The sequence below is a fragment of the Alligator mississippiensis genome, chromosome 5 (genome assembly GCF_030867095.1).
Source record: "Alligator mississippiensis isolate rAllMis1 chromosome 5, rAllMis1, whole genome shotgun sequence".
In the NCBI taxonomy this organism is placed as follows: Eukaryota; Metazoa; Chordata; order Crocodylia; family Alligatoridae; genus Alligator; species Alligator mississippiensis.
In genome coordinates, this window is record NC_081828.1 from 59628370 (window position 1) to 59650406 (window position 22037).

General features: G+C 41.4%; 1 protein-coding gene across 2 annotated transcripts in view; it reads right to left on the minus strand.

The window, feature by feature from the left end:
- The window catches only part of BRINP3 (BMP/retinoic acid inducible neural specific 3), a 345467-nt gene that overhangs the window by 56829 nt on the left and 266601 nt on the right, over positions 1-22037 (minus strand). The gene's annotated exons all lie outside the window — the stretch shown is intronic.

Below are 22037 nucleotides of genomic sequence, written 5' to 3' on the forward strand. Positions count from 1 at the left end.
TACATAATAAATCCCCTGCTTTTAAGGAACTATAATTTGTTCATCTGTCAACACCTTTAAATTAAATGAGAATCATGTCTGCTTATCTTCATTTTCAGAACCCAATTAAGCAAACAGATGTGTGTGTGTGGAGACACACACACACACACACACACACATATATATATATCTATATCTCTTTACTTATACATACATACATATGTCATTACCATTGTTAATAAACTAGATAACAAAGGGGAGATGCATGCCTACATATCTTAAACATTAATTTTAAATTAAGATTAAATATACATGGAAGCATTATTTGTATGTATGTATACATATGTATGTCTGTGTGTGTGTGTGTGTATTTTATATATACATATACATACACATATGTATGTATGTATGTATGTATAAACAGATTTTATGTATATATGTGTGTGTGTGTGTGTGTGTGTGTGTGTGTGTGTGTGTATTTTTTTTCTTGTGAAGAATAGAAATAATAATTGGATAGAGGCAGAATGGTCAAGTAGTTAAAGAAGTAGTCATATGCAGGAGCATCTGGGATTCAGATTTACTGCTTTACCATATGCTTTCTTTGTCACCTTTTCCCAATCAGTTAGGGCCAGATCTCTAAAGATATTTAGACATCTAGAGGTGCATTTAGGGGCCACTTGGAATTTTTAAAAGCACTTTTATAATCTTTCCCTCAACCTATGTCCCATCAGTACAATGTTGATAATGGGATTTTTTTGTGTCACAAAGATATTGCGATAATAAACACACTGAAGTTTGTACAGTACACAGACACTCTGGTAATGCACGCCACATAAGTCTTTAAGATAGAATTCTATTGACTTCCATGGGACTATGCACTGGTTTACATGTAAGATTTGCACATTGATAATAGAAAAATATAAAAATTATAACTGCACCAGAATTAATTTTGGGGCGTGGGGGCTCCCATGCTTCCAGAGATCAGTATATGTCCCCCTCCCCCTCCACCACCCTTCTTTTTTTCCAAATTCATTGCGTAGTGAAGTCATGATTGTCTCACAATTAGGCCTTAATCCAGTGTGGTGCTTCATTTGAGTAGGATCTGCCCGAGTTCAGTGATCCATTTGTGTGAAACAGTTTTAGAGTTGTGATGTTTGTTATATTCAAAACTGCTTTGAATTGTCCATTGCCCCCCCACCCCCTTTTTCCAAGAGGAAATGGCTTGTTCTTTGTGAAAAGGTATGATTTGGCAAAATAAAAAATAGGCTTTTATTAAACACATAAATAAATAAATAAATAGATATATGATACAGATGTAAATGTATATATGTATAAGCTTAACAATTTTGTATTTCAGTTTCTTTATTAAAAAAACAAAAAACTGCATTGAAAAAATGGATAAAAATGGAAAGAAAATGTCCAGATTTTGGTGGTAGAAAAATAATTATTTCAAGACAAAGTGAAATGACATATCCACCATCTGGGTCTATTATGAAAGTAAACATTTCAGTATCATATCTTCATTGAAGGATTAAAAATTATAAGAAAACTCTTATGAAAACATATATTTTTTAACATGTCAATCAGAAAGATAGACAAAATGCAAGGTATGTGTTTTACTTTAGACCACACAGTTATTAAATTATCCAGGAACTTTATGGCATTAAAACATACAGTGCAGATCACTGTTATTTTCTAAATCATTTCTATCTTTTGAAGGACTGCTATCATTCCTACATCTCTGCAGACTCAGTTTGTTGTTGGGATACTAAGGCTCTCCCTTTGTATGAAAATGAAGAATCTAAGAAAAGTGTTTCCTTATTGTTTCCCATCTAGAAGCTCAACCACAATTCTTTGGTGTTTTAAGAAAATGTGTTTCTCTAAATCAACATATATTTCTGGTTCAAAAGGGGAATAGATTTCTATGGCATGAGTATTTACACTACACAAATGCAAATTTGAAACATTTGAATGTTACTTTTCCATCTACTCCAAGGGGTCCAGGACCTTCTCTGATGAGAGCACCAACCCTCTGCCTTAACTGTGAGGAAAAAAATCTTGCCCTGGTGCTAAAAAAGGAACTAATACTGTGGTGACAGACGACCACAAAAATCTTGTTTTCCTTTAAGATGAAGGGTAGGTCAATAAATGATACTTAGTTGTTTTGAAAGAAGGCTCTGTCTGGAGGGATGCAGGTTATCACCCCAAATCCATGGGATGGGGAATCCATTAAATGATGCCATCCCTTTCTTCCTACTGAAAAAAAATGCAATGACTCTCTCTTTAAGATTGTAGAGAGCACATTTTAACCTTTGGACCCCTGCTAAACCAAATGGGGCAGCTGACAACTGACACCCAGGAAAAAGCTAATCTGCTTAATGATTGCTTTGTGTCAGTTTTTCACCATCCCAAAGGGACCACCCTACCTAACACAATGTGGTATGGCCAGATTGAGGATGAAAAAACAGCCATAATTAGCATAGATCTTGAGAAACTGGACACCCTCAGAGCAGCTGGTCCAGGTAGATTACACCCAAGAGTGCTAAAGGAACTGGCAGACATCATAGTGCGGCCACTGGCAAGAATATTTGAGAACTCATGACACTCAGGAGAAGTACCTGAAGATTGGAAGAGAGCCAATGTGGTGCCTATCTTCAAGAAAGGAAGGAAAGAAGATCTGGGAAACTATAGGCCAATCAGTTTGACCTCAATCCCTGGAAAGATCTTGGAAAAAAATTATCAAAGAAACCACTCTCGACAGGCTAACAGAAGGCAACATTCTGAGGGATAGCCAGAACAGGTTTGTTGAGGGCAGGTTTTGCCTGACCAATCTCATTTCCTTCTATTACCAGGTGACACATCACCTGGACAAAAGGGAAGAGGTTGATATTATATATTTGAACTTTTAAAAAAGCCATTGACCTGGTGTCCCATAATGTCCTCATGGAAAAATCAGGCAACTGTGGCCTCGACTATCCTACTGTCCAATGGCTGGAGAACTGGTTCAAGGTTGGACACAGAAAGTGGTAGTCAATGGAACTGAATCAGCATGGCACCCAGTGACCAATGGTGTCCCCCAAAGCTCTGTTCTCGGACCTGTACTCTTTAACATCTTTATAAACAATCTGGACTCTGGTGTCAGAAGCAGACTAGCTAAGTTTGCTGATCACACCAAACTTTGGGGAAGAGTGTCCACACTTGAGGATAGGCTGGTGATACAGGCTGACCTTGATAGACTTGCAAGGTGGGTGGATGTAAACCTGATGGCATTCAATACAGAGAAATGCAAGGTGTTCTACCTCAGGGGGAAAAAAACCCACATCACACTTATAGGCTTGACAGTCACTAGCACTAAAGCTGAAAGAGATCTGGTGGTCATGACTGACCACAAGATGAATATTAGCTACCAATGCAATACTGTAGCTGGCAAAGTGAACAAAACTCTGGCTTGCATCTACCAATGCTTCTCAAGCAAGGCCCAAGATGTCATCTTCCTACTGTGCTTGGCCTTGGTGAGACTGCAACTGGAGTACTGCAAACAATTCTGGGCTCCACAATTCAGAAAGGGCACGGAGAAGCTTGAAAGAGCCCAGAGGAGAGCCACACACATGATCAGAGGGCAAGAGAGCAGGCCATATTAAGAGAAGCTGGGACATGGGACTCTTCAGCCTGGAGAAGCACAGGCTCAGGGGTGACTTGGTGGCAGTCTATAAATACATAAGGGATGTGCATCAGGATCTGGGAGAATGCTTGTTCACCAGAGCATCCCAAGGAATGCCAAGGTCCAATGGTCACAAACTCCTGCAGACCATTTTAGGCTGGACATAAGGAAAAACTTCCTTACTGTCCGAGCCCTGAAGGCCTGGAATAGACTCCTCTCAGTGGTGGTGCAAGCACCTACTCTGGACACTTTTAAAAAAACAGTTGGATGCTTATTTTGCTGGAATCCTTTGACCCTAGCTAATTTCCTGCCCCTTCGGCAGGGGGCCAGACCCGATGATCTTACGAGGTCCCTTTCAGCCCTAATGTCTATGAAATGTATGAAATATTTGTTCCTTGTATCACTATAATATCACAGGGAAGTAGGGCAGGAAGGGACTTCACAAGTTCGAGTAGTTCTGCTGCCTGGATGGGATCAAGGCAGAATCATCCCTGACTAAACCAATCCAGCCAAGTGCCTGTCCAGATTGCCCTTGAAAATGTCCAGGGATGGAGACTCCACAACTTCTCTAGGTAGCCTGTTCCAATGCTTGACCACCTTGATAGTCAGAAATTTCCTAGTTATCTCCAACTTAAACTTCCTCTCCTTCAGGTTATGGCCATTGTTCCTAGCCCAATCATTAATGAAGGTTTTGAGCAAGATTAGACCAAGGAAGGACCCCTGAGAAAACTCCCTGCACCTGGGCAATGAGCCACTGACAATTGAGTATGATGATACAACCAGTTATGTATCCACTTTACACTGGTTTCATCTAGTCTGTATTAATGTTTCTTAATGAATGAAAATATTGAAGGAGACAGTATCAGAAGCCTTGCTAAAGTCAGGATTTGACTACCGTAAGCAAGCGACAGAATGAGAGAGCTAGATGATAAAGTTAGCATGGTTATGTGGCCTTCCAAAAATAAATAAATAACTAAATAAACAAACAAACAAATAAGATTATGTCCTCATCCCTTAAACAGATACATTTCATGGTCTGTGAATCCACAACATGAACTCCTACCACTCAGAGATGATTAAACTATTACACTCTAATGAACAGCATACCAGCCATTCCTGATGATTAACAACCTTCTGAGCTACAGTGCTGGAGGCGTACAAGTTTCTAGTTAGACAGATATGTGAAAAGCAAGGATTCTTGTATGTGATATATCTACTGAATATTTTTTTGGATATAGATAGATAGATAGATATTCCTAGAGCATGATCTTAGATTATGAGTTACTATATAATTCCAGAACTCCCCAACCTTAAGGGTAGGTAGACATGAAGTATACATGCAACCATGTATGTCATACTATATCCAAACTCAGTTGATCAGAGCATATGACCTAAAATGATACAGATAGATTAATCTATCTAGTTTACTTGACTATATTTTGATAATTTTGGAAACTAAAGATTCTTTCACTATTCTGGCCCATGCACAGACATGACATTACACTTATATTATACGTTAGGCATGAATGGAAATAAACTTAAAACTATAGGAAGCAAACATTTTTTGGCTAAAGAAATGAATGCATGCTCTTATGAATGAATATTCTTAGTCTTTAATTGACAAAGAATGTTTAAGGTATATATATTTAAAATCACATTGAAATATCTTTCCTTTTTTCTTTGGTAGTAAGATGAAAATGTCTCTGTAGTGCACGTGTTAAATTTAGTTGCCTAAGTTCTGAAGTGCTTTTTGGAACTTTTGCCAACTATCAAATGCTTATTCACTACATCAATGATGTCCAACATTTTTAACTGGCGGGCTAGATTGGCAGTATCCAGTCTATCCATGAGCCAGATCAGCAAGTGCTCCTGATCCAGGGCCCAGGTGGACCTAGTGGACACCATTTGGTGGGGAGAGAGCTGGCTGTTTGATTCCAGTGCAGCTCCACAGGGGGAAGAAGCTTGACCTGGCCCAGTGGAGAGGGAAGGGGGCATAGCCAGGCCCCAATCCTGCCCCACAAAAAGGGAAGGGGGTGTGGTCTGATTTTGGGGGGAGGAGGTATGTCCATGCTCCAATCTGCTCCACAGGGGGGAACGGGCCATGGCCCAGATCCAATGGAAGGGAAGGGGATGTGGCAAGACCCTACAGGGGAAGGCAATATGGCCAGGCCCCAACCTGGCCATGTAGGAAGGAAAGGGGGCATGGCCCAGCCCCAGTCCAGATGTGGGGGGAATGACCTGCCTGCACTGGGAATGGGGCTTGGGGATTTGGCATAAGTTAGGGTGGCTGTATTAATAGCCACTGCTCCCCTGCTACCAAATTTTCAGACCCATGGAAAGCTCTGCAGTCCAGATGTGATATCATGGTGGTCCACATTTGGCTCACAGACCAGAGGCTGACCACACCTGCACTACATAGTTTCCTTTCATAGTAAAATATCTTCTGTGGAAGTATCAAAATCCATATAAGGTGATGCAGAAAATACAACCAAGTGGATTGATACCGGTATGACAGACCTCGAATCTGGCTCTCTGATATGATTTCTTTTACCTTTTGTTTTCAGTAAAGCTGGAAACAATGTTAATTTAAGGTGTAAGATAAGCTTCTTTTCCACAAACTTTAATAGGAAAGCAGGGACAATATTTGTCTTATCTTACCCCTTCAAAAATTATTTCTTATATATTTTAATGTTATTTTCTTCTTGGATTGATTTAATTATACAACATAGAAATACCATGGATCAATTATCCCTAGCTACCTGATCAAGTGCATAATGAAGTACAGGGATTAAGGCATCACACTTTTCATGACTCCAAAATTCTACTGCAGAATGCCCTTTTGCTGGAATGAAATTAGGCCTTTATACTAAGAAAAGGATACATGCATGCACACACACTCACTAAAATCAATGTATCTGTTTCCATCTTTAACTTACAAACTTGTGCTTAAATGTATCACTGTGCTGCTTCACATTCATGATCATACATTTTTTTCCCAGGTCCCTACGCCAAAGGGAAAGATCAGTTTAGGGAAAGATTTTTCCTCAGTTTTTGAAGAAAAGCCTGACGTTTATTTTCTGCTGTGTTTTTCCTCATAGATATATATTATGACAAAATTATTGAGGCTTTAAGCATGTAAATGATGTGAAGAGGTCCTCACAAAAGAAAATGTGAAACATTAATTATGCATTATGATAGAAGGCAGAGCATGGTATTACCTTGCCTTTCCTTTCTGCTTGTCTTCAGACTAAACTGGCTAGCTCAGATTGTCTACATTATGATAGTGAAAGCAAACCATAGAACATTTTCAGCTAGGTTCTAGAGTAGTGGAAATGAGTAGAGCTGGATAGCTGATCCTTCACAAATTTAAGTTTTGTGTTTTAATATAATATTCTGAGTAGCACAGTTCCCCAGTACTCAATAATTTAATCCTATTGCATCAAACTCATTACAAAATCCATTTTTCTGAGAGTTGAAAAATAGCATTTCTGTAAAGATATATGCCTATCTAATTTGGCCTTCAACATCTAAGCTAAGCACTGCTTTTATTAAAAAAAAAATGCTTTCAAAAGCTGATACCAAATATAATTTTTGGAGTTAAATAATCTAATGCTTAATGAAAAAGCAGTTAAGTTATTTAGTTCAGGACTATTTTGTTAATAAAAAACCTATTCAGTGACCCCATGTTTGGGGTGTAGGTTTGTTAGATTTTTTCTTTCAATCAAGAAGACATTAGAGTTATGATAATTTCTGTTTAACAATCCAAAGTCCCGTAGAAAAAGTGCCTTTGTCAAAATTAACACTTTAAAAATGTCTATATAGCATGTTAAATGGTCCTTTTGTTACTTCTTAAAACATTCCTATTCAATTTCTTGCTCATTTATAAAATCAAAACCATAATACTTTAATACACAATTTTTGAATAGATGGAATAATTATAAACAAAAAGTGACAAAATGGTGTGTGTGAAGAACACAGTGGGCACATCTACACGTGTCCCTATGGTGCCTTTTACTGTGCTGTTCTTTAGTACTTCTTCTGGAAAGCATGTTGCTACAGAGTGACATAGCAACTAAAAATAATGGTGTGCATGGTGCAGTACAGGCTGTTACTGCACCATCATTTAGTACTTCCAAAAGGAAGTGCATTCGGAAGTACTAAATGACGGCACAGTAACAGCCCATACTGCACCATGCACACAGTTATTTTTAGCTGCTATGTTGCCGTAGCAATGTACTATAATGAGGGAGCACATTGCTATGGCAATGTAGCTGTGGCATCATGGTTCTTGACTGCATGTGCTACATCACCATAGCACATTGCTATGGCAATGTGGTGTCACATGTAGATGCGCCCAGTGTCTGTTAACTTGAAAGATGGCATTAATACATCTTATTACATTTAATACATTTAATTTTTCCCCTTAAATATGTGTAACTATCATATACACGTGTAGAGACTAGCACACTTTCTTTCATCCTGCTTCTATGTAGTTCTTGAAGACACAGTTTCTTTTATCTTAATGATTGTTTTAGTAAAGAAATGATTAGAAGGAATGCCTTGCTTTGGGAACAACTGCAGTCGCTGAATTTAAAATAAGCTAACAAGTTCTGTCTGCTCCTCAGTAATCTCAAGGGTCAATCACAGCAGACATTCAAGTCAGAGGATCTGGATTTCAATACAAATGAGAGTTCATGTCAATTTTAGAGAAAATATTCCTATAGGATAGGATTCCTAAACTCAAACCTATCTTGCAGCATTGACCACAGCACTATCATGGCATTTATTCTTAAACAGAGATCGCATGCACAAACGCTGTAACTTTGGTCTCTTTCAAAAAAGTAAATTCACTTAATAGTCTCAACTTTAAAAGAACTCTACAGTCATCAGTGATCTTCACAAATCTTGTGTTTCTAGACATATTATTGATTTAAATGGCCACATTTTCTATATCAATATACTACAAAAGGATTTTCTTTAGTTAATGTGGCAAAAATACTTGGTATAATTTCTGTGCTATAACATACTTATAATTTCGGTTCTGTTAATGGAAAATGAGAAGGGGCATTTTCAGATTTTTTCTCAACACAAAGATCCCACTCACTAAAATGGAATATTACTTCTTCCCCCATCAAGGGACTCATAAGACTTTTAGTCTCCTGCTTCTGTCATAAAAGGAAAAGGTCATGGTGGCAAATCAGTCTTCTCTACTCACAAAAAGGAGCATGTATATACATAAGTCCATCACTTAGTCTCTCTATTAGTTCTTAAAAGATGAAGAAATGATGGAGACACTTCCATGTGCTGGCCCAAATGGGCATAATTCCTAGATGGTCATACTTACCTGGGGCAGTTTTTCAAATGATTTCCATCCCTTCATACAATGATATGTAAGAGGCTGTAGTTCCAAAGGCATCTGCATGTATTTCTTAAGACTCCTGATTATCAGAGAGAATCTACACCTAAAACCTGAAACCTTATATTAAACCAAACAAGTTTCAAGATTTGAAGATTAATTTCATTCAGTCGTGTGTTGACACTTTGGAGTATCTTATCTCACTCTTTGTCTATGTTGTTAATTTATCTAGGTCTGATTTTAATGTGGATCCCATTTAATTTCATTTGGCGCACAGATAATTCTTTAGAATAGCAAATTAAAATAATGAATAGTACCACGCTATGCAACTGAACAGCAGCCAACTCCAAGTCCAACAAAGAACTATAAAAACAAAAATATTCTTTTAACCTTTGGATGTGACTTCAGAGATTTCCTCTGTAGAGTGGTGAATTCCAAAGTGGTACCTGGGATTGAACCCATCTAGCTGATGATTCTGAAACTTTAAAACACAGAATTTTGGATGCTAGATATTTAAGCCTTATTGATCATTAAAACCATCAGGCAAATATGTGAGGAAAATGTGGCCTATTCTCTATCCAGAGAAATTGTGAACCACACATGTAGCTACACAGTACACAACCTTATTTTGCCTTATGCTTCACACAATAAGAATACCCCTCTTTCATGTTCATTTCAGTCTCTGGCTAAATAAGACCATTTTAAAATAGTAACAATGACTTATTCTGAATGCCTGAAAGCAAGCTGGAGTTAAGGCCTGCCTGCTGATTTCCTATAAGCTAAATAAAGCTGTTAAAGTGATACTTTTTGAGACAAAGATGGATCTTGAGTATAGCTGTCCTAAGCTTTGGAAATTCCATTGTGTGAAAGACTTAAGATGTTGTTCAACCAAATCAACATGACTCTTTAAAATGTTAAAGTTGTTTGTAAAAGAACACTCCAAGTTGAGGTTACCCTTTTTCTATTTTGCATCAATTAAAATATTTCATTTTGACAAAGCCAAAACACTGTATTTTAACTTATTTTCTATTCTAGCCTATTCAAGTTCCTAAACAAAAAGTAATGTTAAAATGAAATATTAAAACATTTAATTCTGAAAATGTCAAAATAGGATGTTTTACTATGATTGGATTTGTCAATATTTTTCTCTAAGACATATTTTCAGCCAAGTTGACACAGTTTTGAAAATATTTTGATTTCAACAGAACAGCATAATCCAACAGAAAATGGGTCTTAGTTTCTGACCAGTTCTAGTCCTTAGGTTAAAGTACTAAAATGAGTCTGAAGAAACTTGAATTCAGTTTCTGGCTTTACTACTGATTTCTTATATGACCTCTGACAAGTCATTTCCTTTCTCTGTGCTTCACTTCCCTATCTGAAACATATGAATACAAAGACTTCATTTATTCATACTCTTCATCTGTAATTCTATTCAGAATAATTTATTCAGAAAGAGACTATTATTTATTATATGTTTGTAGATTAGCAAATTAGGGCTCTGATCCTGACAGTTGCTAGGTAATAAATAATAATAATAGTATATTTACACATAGCCTCGGGCAATTCTATCCTCAGTGGTGTCCAAATTCCAGTTGCAATTAGTGTGAGGGGCATCAAGAGTCTTGACAGGGAAGATCCTCAACAGCCTATCACACTGTTAAATAATCTCACTGTCTGTGAAAAAACTTCCATTCCAATAATAAAACCATGGCAATATTACTGTCTTCCCATAACAATGCTTTTAATTGTAATCAGGCAATAAAAGTTATAACAAGTCAGACACCACTGCCAGCTTCAAATTGAAATCCCAAACCACAAAACTACTGCAATTATTTTCTGATGCAGTAGGACTGACATTTCAATTGGCCAAATACTGTAAATGTTCAATAAAATGCTGCCACAACCTTGTGCAGACATTATTAAAGAGATTTACCAAAAATATATGATGTTTAAAATAGCCACCATCTTTCTAAGGCATGAGAAAAACAATGCAGTAAAATGAATATATATTGTTTTTATGTTCCAGTGTATTTTAGTTATTTGTGATACATTATTTAATTCATCTAAAGAAGTAGCAGCTGTGTTTCAAGAAATATATATATTTATTGAACAGAATCCAATCCACAGAAGCATAAGCCCTTAGTTTAAAATTGCTTTTTTCTTCACAGAGAAAATAATAAAGTTGTACTTTAAACTCTCTTGGTTAATCAGTTAGCTCCAGTACATTTGCTCTTCTTACTCCAAATATAGGAGCCAAATGTACATGTGGTGAAAGGTACATGCAGGGTATGAAGTGAAAGGAATCAGAATAAATGTTAGGACCAGAGTGACTGTCAAATGTAGTAGGATCAGGCTACTTTGTGAAGTAGGTAGATTGTTGCCAGAAATCGTGGAAGAATTTGCCTTGAAGAGGGAATGTTTCATGGGAATAAGGGACAGTAGCTAGGCTAGGTGCTCCTCGCCCAAACATTCAATTAAAGTGTTTGCCTGGAAAAGAATATCAAGATAGAAGTCTCCTCCAAAGACATGAATGTTACTAGCAGGAGAGAATGGAGCTTATTGCAGTTATATTCTGTTAGCATGCTGTATCTTGAGGCATATCTACTTAGCCTTTCTTCTGACTCTGGGTCTGCTTCAGATAGATAAAGTCTTACTCCAGTGATTCTCTACCAGGGTATATGGCACCCTGGGGTACCTTCAGGTCCTTTCAAAGGTGCTACAGGGTTCCATTCAATGCTGACATTGTTAAGTGTGCAAGCATGCTTTACAAGATAAACCCAGAAATTTCAAATAGGAGTCTGCAGTATTAAAACCTTCTGATCTGTTGTGGTCTTCCTGAGTTCTTTCCAACAAAATAATTGCTCTATTTTTTCAGCAGTGAAAAAATGAGTGAAAACAAAAAGCCAGCACTTTCTGAGGTGTGCATTGAGTCTAACAAGGTTGGAAAGTATTTCCCTATCCCTTCATACCTGCTTCGGAAAACACAAGACCAATAGTTAAACAGAGAAAACTGTTTAGGAGTCATCCCACATTGCTAGGACCAGATCTGAGTGAAGCTTCACAACACACAATGACAAAGAGAGGAGTGATTCCCGCCCCCCGCAGCTCTCTCTTTCACCCCCAAAATGGTTTGATATTAGCGTATTTGATATGTGGACTCTTTGTATGTTCCAGGTCATAGTGTTAGAGATGTTTATGTACTTGCCCATTTATCTGCTTAGCTACAGCACAGCTACTTTGCATACTCATTAGCTCTAAGGGCATACTCATTAGCTGTAAGGACACTTGCATGTCCACACTGCCCATGTAATAGGATCTTTAACTGTGCATGAGTGCCCCAAACTGCAGTTTGGGAATGCAGAGTGAAATAGGAGTCTGTACTAAATCTCTCATCATGCACTTCAAGCTCTCCTTTGACAGAGGTGTATGGTGTAATGTGGGAGTCATATACCTATTGGTACATCATGGAATCTGTCTGGCCAAAGAGCCTGACCTGTACAAAAAATGATGGCAGCTGGGATAGGAACTAGAAACTTCCATGTGACACTGCACAGCTTAAGCAGGTGCCATTTTAAGTATATATTTTTAGGCAGTCTCACAATGTTTTATTCCAAACTGAAGTCAAAATGAAATTTCAGCAACTTGGAATATTTTCATTTGTTTTTCACTCATTTTTCGCATAGATTCTAGCTTCCTGTCAGCTCTAGTTATTAAGGGTGTGAGACACTTTGGTCCACGATTTGATTCGAAGAAGATTCAGTCCAATTCAGAGGCCAAATCAGCAAATCTGAATCGAATCAGGAGAAACAAAAGAACTCCAAATAGATTTGGAAAAGATTCAGAACAGATTTGGAGATTTTCAAGAAGGGGAGGAAGGAGGACCTGGGCAACTATAGGCCAGTCAGTCTCACCTCCATCCTTGGCAAAGTCTTTGAAAAAATGATCAAGGCTCACATTTGCGAGAGCCCAGCAGGAAAAATTATGCTGAGGGGAAACCAGCACAGGTTCGTAGCAGGTAGATCATGCCTGACTAATCTAGTCTCTTTTTATGACCAGGTTAGAAAATGCCTGGACACAGGAGTAGGGGTTGATGTCATATACTTAGACTTCAGGAAGGCCTTTGATATGGTATCCCACACCATACTGGTGAACAAGTTAAGGGCCTGTGACTTGGAGACTACACAGTCCGGGGGGTGGCGAATTGGCTAGAGGGTTGCACCCAGAGAGTCGTTGTGGATGGGTCGTTTTTGACCTGGAAGGGTGTGGGCAGTGGGGTCCCACAGGGCTCAGTCCTTGGACCGATACTCTTTAATGTCTTCATCAGCGACTTGGACGAGAGAGTGAAGTGTACTCTGTCCAAGTTTGCGGATGACACAAAGCTATGGGGAGAAGTGGACACGCCGGGGGGCAGGGAACAACTACAAGCAGACCTGGACAGGTTGGACAAATGGGCAGAAAACAACAGAATGCAATTTAACAAGGAGAAATGCAAAGTGCTGCACCTAGGAAGGAAACATGTCCAGCATACCTACTGCCTAGGAAATGACCTGCTTTGTGGAATGGAAGCAGAAAGGGATCTTGGAGTCTGTCGCAGGGCACCTTAGTGCCTGCTCCTAAGAGAGGAGAAACTGCCAGGGAGAGAGCCCTGGCAGAACCAAGTGAGCACAGCTGTGGGTTGCCGGAGCAACCAAGCGGAGCCAGCTGCCTGTAGGGGGCAGGGCCTGGCCCTTATAAAGCTCAGGGCTGAGACCAGGCTGGCAGTTCTCTGCCAGCAGCCGGAGAGGCAGGAGCTCCCTCAGCCGAGATATGGAAAGGAGCCTAAGTCGCAAGTACAGCTCATGATAGCCCTGGAGGCTTGAGCTATGATGAGGAGTTATGGCCAGGCGGCTTGCATTTGTGTTACAGCGTAGGGGCTTGTGGTTTTGCTTTGTGTTTGTATTATTACACCCGGAGGCTTGGGTGAGGCTGTAGGGGTTGGAGGAGGCCTCAACTATAGGGACCCCAGAGAGTGTGGGGTGCCCTAGCGCCAAGAGGGCGCATTATCTACATAGCGCCAGGGAAGGCACAGCTCGCACGCCAGTGTATGAGCAACTGGCGGCAAGGAGCGCGGCCAGTAGGTCGCGGGCGCAACCTGTAGGTTGCAGACGGGGACCTAGACCTTGGATTGTGTGTGGGGGAACATAGACCCCGAAGGCGCAGCTTGCACGCCACTGTGCGAGCAGCTGGCGGCGAGGAGCGCGGCCAGTGGGTCGCGGGCGCAACCCGTAGGTTGCGGACGGGGACCGAGACCCCGGATTGCGTGTGGGGGAACATAGCCCCCCGGCCCCAGGAAAGGGGCGGTATTACTGAGTAGCCCAGTGTGGGCACGGCGAGCCCCAGAGAAGGGGGGAGTGCCATACTGAGCAGCCCTAGAGAGCGGGGCCATACTGAATAGCCCAGTGTGGGCGCGGCGAGCCCCCAGAGAGGGGGAACGCCCTTGTACATTATTGAGTAGCCCAGCGTGGGCGCGGCGAGCCCCAGAGAGGGGGAACGCCATTGTGTTTTATTGAGTAGCCCAGCGTGGGCGCGGCGAGCCCCAGAGAGGGGGAACGCCATTGTGTTTTATTGAGTAGCCCAGCGTGGGCGCGGCAAGCCCCCAGAGAGGGGGAACGCCATTGTGTTTTATTGAGTAGCCCAGTGTGGGCGTGGTGAGCCCCCAGAGAGGGGGAACGCCCTTGTACATTATTGAGTAGCCCAGTGTGGGCGCTGCGAGCCCCAGAAAGGGGGAACGCCATTGTGCTTTGTTGAGTAGCCCAGTGTGGGCGCATGGGCATAGCGAGCCCGGCTGCAGTCTAGTGCGGTAATACCCCTCAGACCAAGGCAGGGCGCTGCGGTTGCCCCTGAGAAGACAGGGAGTAGCAGCGCGGGGAGCCAGAGTCAGGGAGGGTATCCGTGCGGTTGGCCCATAGGACCGGAGGCCCGCTAGAGAGTCCCGGAGCGGAACCACACCGGCAGGGGAGGCCCAGAGTGGGCCAGACGAGAGTCCCAGCAAGAGGCTGGGCATGAGAGAGGGAGCCCAGGGTGGGCCACAGTAGAGAGACAGACCGGACAACGTCCTTTACATCTGCGAGGCTTGGGGCGTGGTATCAGGGGAGGTAGGAGCCACGCATAGCCCATAAGGCTAGGGCGCTTGGGTAGCGCCCATTGTACGGGGAGACCCATGAGGGGTCCAGGAGCTGACAGGCCCGAGGAAACACAAGGCAGCCACCCTACTACATATTCGATCAAGACGTGGCGGGCGAGAATGGAGGGTGCCCTCGGGCCGGAGTAGCGCAGTGAGAGGGCTTCAAGGAGATCACGGCCCTCCGCGAGGACCCCACCGTGACAGAGTCCTAGTGGACTCCAAGATGAACATGAGTCGGCAGTGTGATGAAGCCATCAGAAAAGCTAATGGCACTTTATCGTGCATCAGCAGATGCATGAGGAACAGATCCGAGGTGATACTCCCCCTCTATCGGGCACTGGTCAGACCGCAGTTGGAATACTACGTTCAATTTTGGGCGCCACACTTCAGGAGAGATGTGGATAACCTGGAGAGGGTCCAGAGAAGGGCCACTCGTATGGTTAAGGGCTTGCAGGCCAAGCCCTATGAGGAGAGACTAGGGCACCTGGACCTCTTCAGCCTTTGCAAGAGAAGGTTGACAGGCGACCTTGTGGCTGGCTATAAGTTCATCACGGGGGCACAGAAGGGAATTGGTGAGGTTTTATTCACCAAGGCGCCCCTGGGGGTTACAAGAAATAATGGCCACAAGCTGGCAGAGAGCAGATTTAGACTAGACATTAGGAAGAACTTCTTCACAGTTCGAGTGGCCAAGGTCTAGAACGGGCTTCCAAGGGAGGTGGTTCTCTCCCCTACCCTGGGGGTCTTCAAGAGGAGGTTAGATAGGCATCTAGCTGGGGTCATCTAGACCCAGCACTCTTTCCTGCCTATGCAGGGGGTCGGACTCGATGATGTATTGAGGTCCCTTCTGACCCTAGAATCTATGAATCTATTTGGAAGGCAGTCTTTCAGGGGAACAGAAACTAAGAAGAGAGAGGGGGAGCAAGGGGGGAAAGACTGACATGTGTAGCTGGCCAGTGACTGTGATTTCTCCCTGAGTCCCCTTCCATTCCCAGTGCTCTGGGGGAGAGATATAGAAACAGCATATAAGCCTCTGAAGACTTTCTGTGCCTTTTGTGAGCTGTTTCTGCCTGAGCAACAGCATCTGAAAGGTACTGGACTGGCTTGGCTTCCTACCTAGTCAGTTTCCTGCTACTTCCTGTTCTTGGAAAGGAGTGGATATAGCTTACTAACTAGAATCCCAATACTTATCCCTATCCAATCCATTTCTTTCAATTTATATTTGTTCTTACCCCCCCCCCCCACACACACTGTTTAAAAAGAAAGCTTTATTTTCCCTGGCAGTGAAACCTCTGCACCTATATCCTTGAAACTTGGCAGGCCTCATGCCCTCAGAAGAGGCTACCATCCTTGCTGTTTTCATCCAAGTCTGCCTTAGCATGCACACATGACATCAGTTAAGCTTTCAGCAGTTTGAGGTACAGTTTCCCAGAAACCCCTGCATCTATCTCCTTGTTTGAGGGCAAACATCATGCCCTCAGAAGGGGCTATCATCCCTGCAATGTTTATCTGAATCAGCTAAAAAATGACAAAGTTATAGGTATTTCAGTAATTCCGCATTATAGTCTATGGCCAAATCTCTCCGAACTGGCGCAGAAACTTCCAAAGCCAATTCAACCGAATTGACTCGGGACAATGATCTGAACCCCCAAATCAAATCACTGTCCTCTGAATCAGCCAAATATGAATCCGAATTGAATACTTCCCTATTTGCACAGGCCTACTACTTATAGTCATCATTAAATATCATACATGTATACACTGTATATGATATACTGTAAGCATACAGAAAGCTTAAACATCATGGGTTTAATCACTATCCCTACTACTCCTAAATATTTTGATCCAGGTTTCTACTCATACAGGGAGTTTCACTTGGTAAGCTGCTGAAGTAAAAGAATCCAGAATAGATAAAGCAAGCAAACACAAACCCGGTCACAAACTATGGTGCGGGGAATGAGATGCTTTTATGGAATGCAAGAGGAAATGCATGCTTGGATGAAGTAATGGAATAAAATAACAAATGTATATATATTTTAAAAGAAAGTTTTAGAAATGATGAATCAAAAGAGATAATATTCATCTAGGAGGAAAAGGGAGACACAGGATGACATCTTCTTTAATGAAGTAAAATCCAAGGCTGCCAGGACAGATTGGAATCCCACCAAGAATGAGATTTTGTTACCAGTTTTGAAAGAAATGACATTATGTCCTGACCATGGTAGCCATCAGTAGAATTATATTAGATCAAACCTTCTGCTCCTCCTCTTTCATTACAATGTCATCATAATGTTTAAAGTGTCTGAGCATGCAATACCTTGTATAACTTTAATAAGTAGATTTGCCAGGTGCTGCACTTGCAGGAGGCACATAATGCTTTTAGGGCTGAAAATGAGGCAATTAGATTGTGAGACTCTGATTGGGCATCCCTTCGTTTTTGGAATATGAGATGAACAATTTAGATATTGGCTCTCTGAATAAATTCTGCATATTGCACCTGTTCATTTTATTAAAACAGTGACACCTCCACGGGGGTGAAGGGGGAATACTGGTCACAGAAGGAATGACAGCTTGGTATATGTGTTCCTAGTATTGATTAAATTTCCTGACAATCACACAGGGAAGTTAATTACTGGGAGGTAAATTAACACCCTTACAAGATAATAGAGAAAACAATAATTATATTAAGAACCCAGGAGGCTGAGTTTCTTGGCCTTGGGCCTGAAACTCTAAGCCCCATTTTAAGAATAACCAATGTTGTACAGCTCTGGGGCAAATGGATAGAACCATATTGATTAACATCTTTTTTTTTAAGTGATTAAAAATACCTTCAACTGCCAGTGATTTTAAATTTCCTCAGCCTTTTCACAAGGAGTCTTTCAATTAAGATCTAGAATGAGGCTCACTTTGCATAGCAATTTGTGTATTTTGGTCAAAAGATATAGTGCAGAATGACTAACCTGAGCAATACTATTTCACATGTATTGAGACTGATGGGGTCTTTCATCAACACATTCGCCCCTTCCTGCCTCCCTTCTTACTCATTTAGAATGAAAACCTATCATACGACAAGGTTAATTATATTGCCTATGGAAATCAAAAGAGTTTTCACTTTTAATTCTAGGTATGAATTATTGAGCATGTGCTGCATCTATCTCCCATTTAAAATACACTAAATGGAAAAAAAAAAAAAACATTTTCTCACAATTTTATAAAAGAGTCCTTCTACTGGGAAAAGTATTTTGGGGCAAACAGCACTGTGGAATTTCAAATATGTCTCCTAATAATTCCAGATCAAACATAATCATGTCATAAAGGAAGAGGACAGTTAATTCCAGCTAGAAGGCCTGCAAACTCAACCTGACATCTGAAAGCCAAGTTTGGCTCTATCTTTTCTTTGCAACATCACAGTGGTAAAGGTTCTGCAGATTTAAATATACACATAGTAACTCCTGTGCAAGTCCACGGTCCCCAGATTATACTTTCAGTTACACTACTGCAACCACATTCATTTTCAATATGGAGCAAATGAGGACATACTGTACAATAGCAGTAATTGAAAAACCCAATCAAACAAACTTTTTAGTTCCCTTAGATGCCATCCTAAATAATCTTTCCTTGAACTAAGAGAAACACAGGGAATACAGCAAAACCAAGGTGTTTTAATTAGCTTTTTATCTACAGCAGAATTAGGTGCAATTAGTTAATGCATATTAATGCACATGTAGACGCGACCTGGCACTATAGTGCCGGACTACCCTGTCACTAGAGGGCCGGCCTGAGCCCAGCCCCAGGGAAGATCCAGGGACTGGGGTTCTGGGCACCTGGCCTCTAGCTTCCCCTGCCCCTCCCCATGCCCTTCCACTCTGGGCTTGAAGACCCAAAATATTGCAGATTGTTTCCCCCTTGTGTGTAGTTTCCCACTTTTAAATGGTTTTTTTATTGTTGGAGGGTGGGTAGCGGCTCTGTTGGTCAAGTGGGAAGGAGGTTCTGTTTGTTGAGGAGAGTGACAGGAGGGATGGGGATTGGTGTTGTGAAGGCAATGAAGTTTTTTGTTGTTTCACCCATGTGTGTGTCATGAAAGTGGTGCTGGGGGTGGGCAGGGGTATGTGGGCAGAGGGACAGGGAAGCTGGAGTGCAGTTTTCAGAAACAGGGGGGCAGGCAGGGCCTCCTGCAGCCAGTGCCCTGGCCCCCACTTGTGGGTGCAGAGCTGTCCTGGCTGGAGCCTAGGCAGGGGGGGCTGATGGGTCAGCACCATGGCCAGCAGGAGCACAGGGAACTGGTCATCACTGGCAGGGACAGGGGGAGTGGCTGGAGCAGCCATGGTGCAGGGAGGCAGGATAGGCAAGGAGAGAGCTTCTATGTACTGCTGCTGCACTGGGCACACAAGTCCTGGGCAGGGAAGGGGCTGACCAAGGATCGGACTTTTCCACATGACTGCTAGGTGCTGGCAGCTGGATCTGGCTTCAACATAGCTGCCAAGTGCTAGCAGCCATGTGGCCAGACGCTGGAGCTCCCCTGGTGGTCACAGGGGCACATGGAAGTGCTGCAGGGACTGGGGACTAACTTTAGTGCCAAGTCTAAGAGCTTGGGACTAACTTTAGTGCCAAGTCTCTGCCCGTATAGACACCTACCAAAATTGCTTAATGTTCATTACATTTAGTTGTGCTTAAATGCACAGGTAGACAGACGCATAGGGTAATAGGACTGAAATCAGAGAATCATAGAAAATTAGGGTTGGATGGGACAACAGGAGGTCATCTAGTCCAATGGTTCTCAACCTTTTTTGAATCAGAACCCATATGTAAACATTGATGACCAGTCTTGACCCAATGCCCCTCACTCCCAGCTCTCTGTCCCCCACCCCCAGGTCTCAGCACCACAGTATGTAGGTTAGCAGTTGGGTGTGGGATATGGAGGCAGCTCCAAGCAGCCCCTTGAAAGCTGGATCTCTGACACCCTGAAAAGGAAAAGACACAGTTCCCCACAATTTAAAGAAGAATCCATTTTTAAAGTTTGTAACTCATTTTTTAAATTTGTTTCCAGTCATGTCATATATTCTTGTGACCCACTTTTGGGTTGCAACCCATGGTTTGAGAAACTCATCTAGTTCAACCCCTTGCTCAAAGAAGGACCAGCCTGACTAGACCATCCAAGCCAAGGCTTTTTCCAGCAAGGTTTTAAAAACCTCCAAGGATTGAAACTCCAAAACCCCTCTGGGTAATCTGTTCCAGTGTTTTACTACCCTCCTCATGAGAGAGGGTTTTTTTTTCCTAATATTTAACCTAAACTTCCCTTGCTGCAGCTTAAGACCATTGTTCCTTGTTATACCATCTGCCACCACTGAGAACAGTCTAGCTCCATCCTCTTTAGAACCACCCTTTCTAGAGTTGAAGGCTGCTATTAAATCCATCCTCAGTCTTCTCTTCTCCAGACTAAATTAACCCAGCCCCCTCAGCCTCTCCTTGTAAGCTATGTGCTCTAGCCCCAAACTATTTTTGTTTCCCTAGCTATTTCTGTTACCTGATTATTCCAGGTTTCACCAAAATTGGAATGGGGAAGGGGCATGCATTCCTTCCTAAAACCTTTTGTCTTGTCTTATGGGAAACACCAAATATTACTGTGCCTGCAATTAGTGAAATCATGTTCTTCCCAAGAACATAAGTCTATCGCACAATTAAATGAATATTTTCCTGAATCCTGCTTTGGAAAGGTTGGCAGAGCATAGGAGTTGATCTCTTGTATTGCTTTGCATGTATTGTATATGGAATGGAATTATGCGAGGTCCAAAAATTGCTCACAAAAATGAATGAGTACATAATACAGTAATAAGCAGATTGTCCACTCTACTAGGACTTTCTTTCTTTATCCCTTTAAATTGCAGCACTTTATGCAAAGAGGTGTGTGTGGGCATGGGGGAAAGGGGGTTGGACAGGAGAAAAGAATGTTAATAATTCAACTTACACAAAAATTGAAAAATGCAATAATAAAATATCTCTCAACCAGATTTTCAGTTGGTGCAAATTGAAATAGTCCCATTGACTTCAGTGGATTATGCTAATTAATAATCACTACTGAGGATCTAGACCGCATTTTAGATGAATTCTTCAATATTTGGACTTTTTCTGATGACTGCATATTACCGGATGTAAAATGCATCAGCCCTCAGCAGCAGGAAATCTATCAGTTATTAAGGAATTATAAAATGTTTCAGACATTCTTTATGAAGCCTAAATCCAGTGAATCCAAGGATTTAGGGGAAAATAACATAAAAAGCAAAGCAGCTCAACTAATACATATCAATCATAGCAATGATGGAAATTGGGCACATAATGAAAATATTTTCAGCAAATATTTATTGAAGTATTAATATCAATTGACTTTTGATATGTTTATGCTGCTTTTGCTTTCTGCAGACACTGAGAGTTTGAGTATTTTAAAATGATCTGTGTGAAGTAGATTTCAAAGTCAGACATGAGTATTTACAGAAAACAAACTTTAAATCTATGCATGCCTTTGTTTTCAAAGCATTTCACAGTCAGGGAAATATGCACCTATAGAACCATCTTCACTTCATGTCTAATTTTGAAATTAGAAATCTAATTAAATGTATTTTTTCCCACTTTACTTACATAAGCATATGATAAAAAAAGGTGGCTTGCTTTAGGCCAGGTTAGATAGTAAAGCTATCCATCCAACATGTATGCATATGTGCTACTTCTATTTACAGTATTTTAATAACTATACCTCATGTTTGTAACAGGAAAGTTTTGCAGTGCCATACTTATGATTTCATTATAAAAATCTTAAACAATAGAACTGAAAGGACCTGCTTGAGGCAGGATCACCCAAAACCACTCTAAGCAAGTATTTTTCTAAT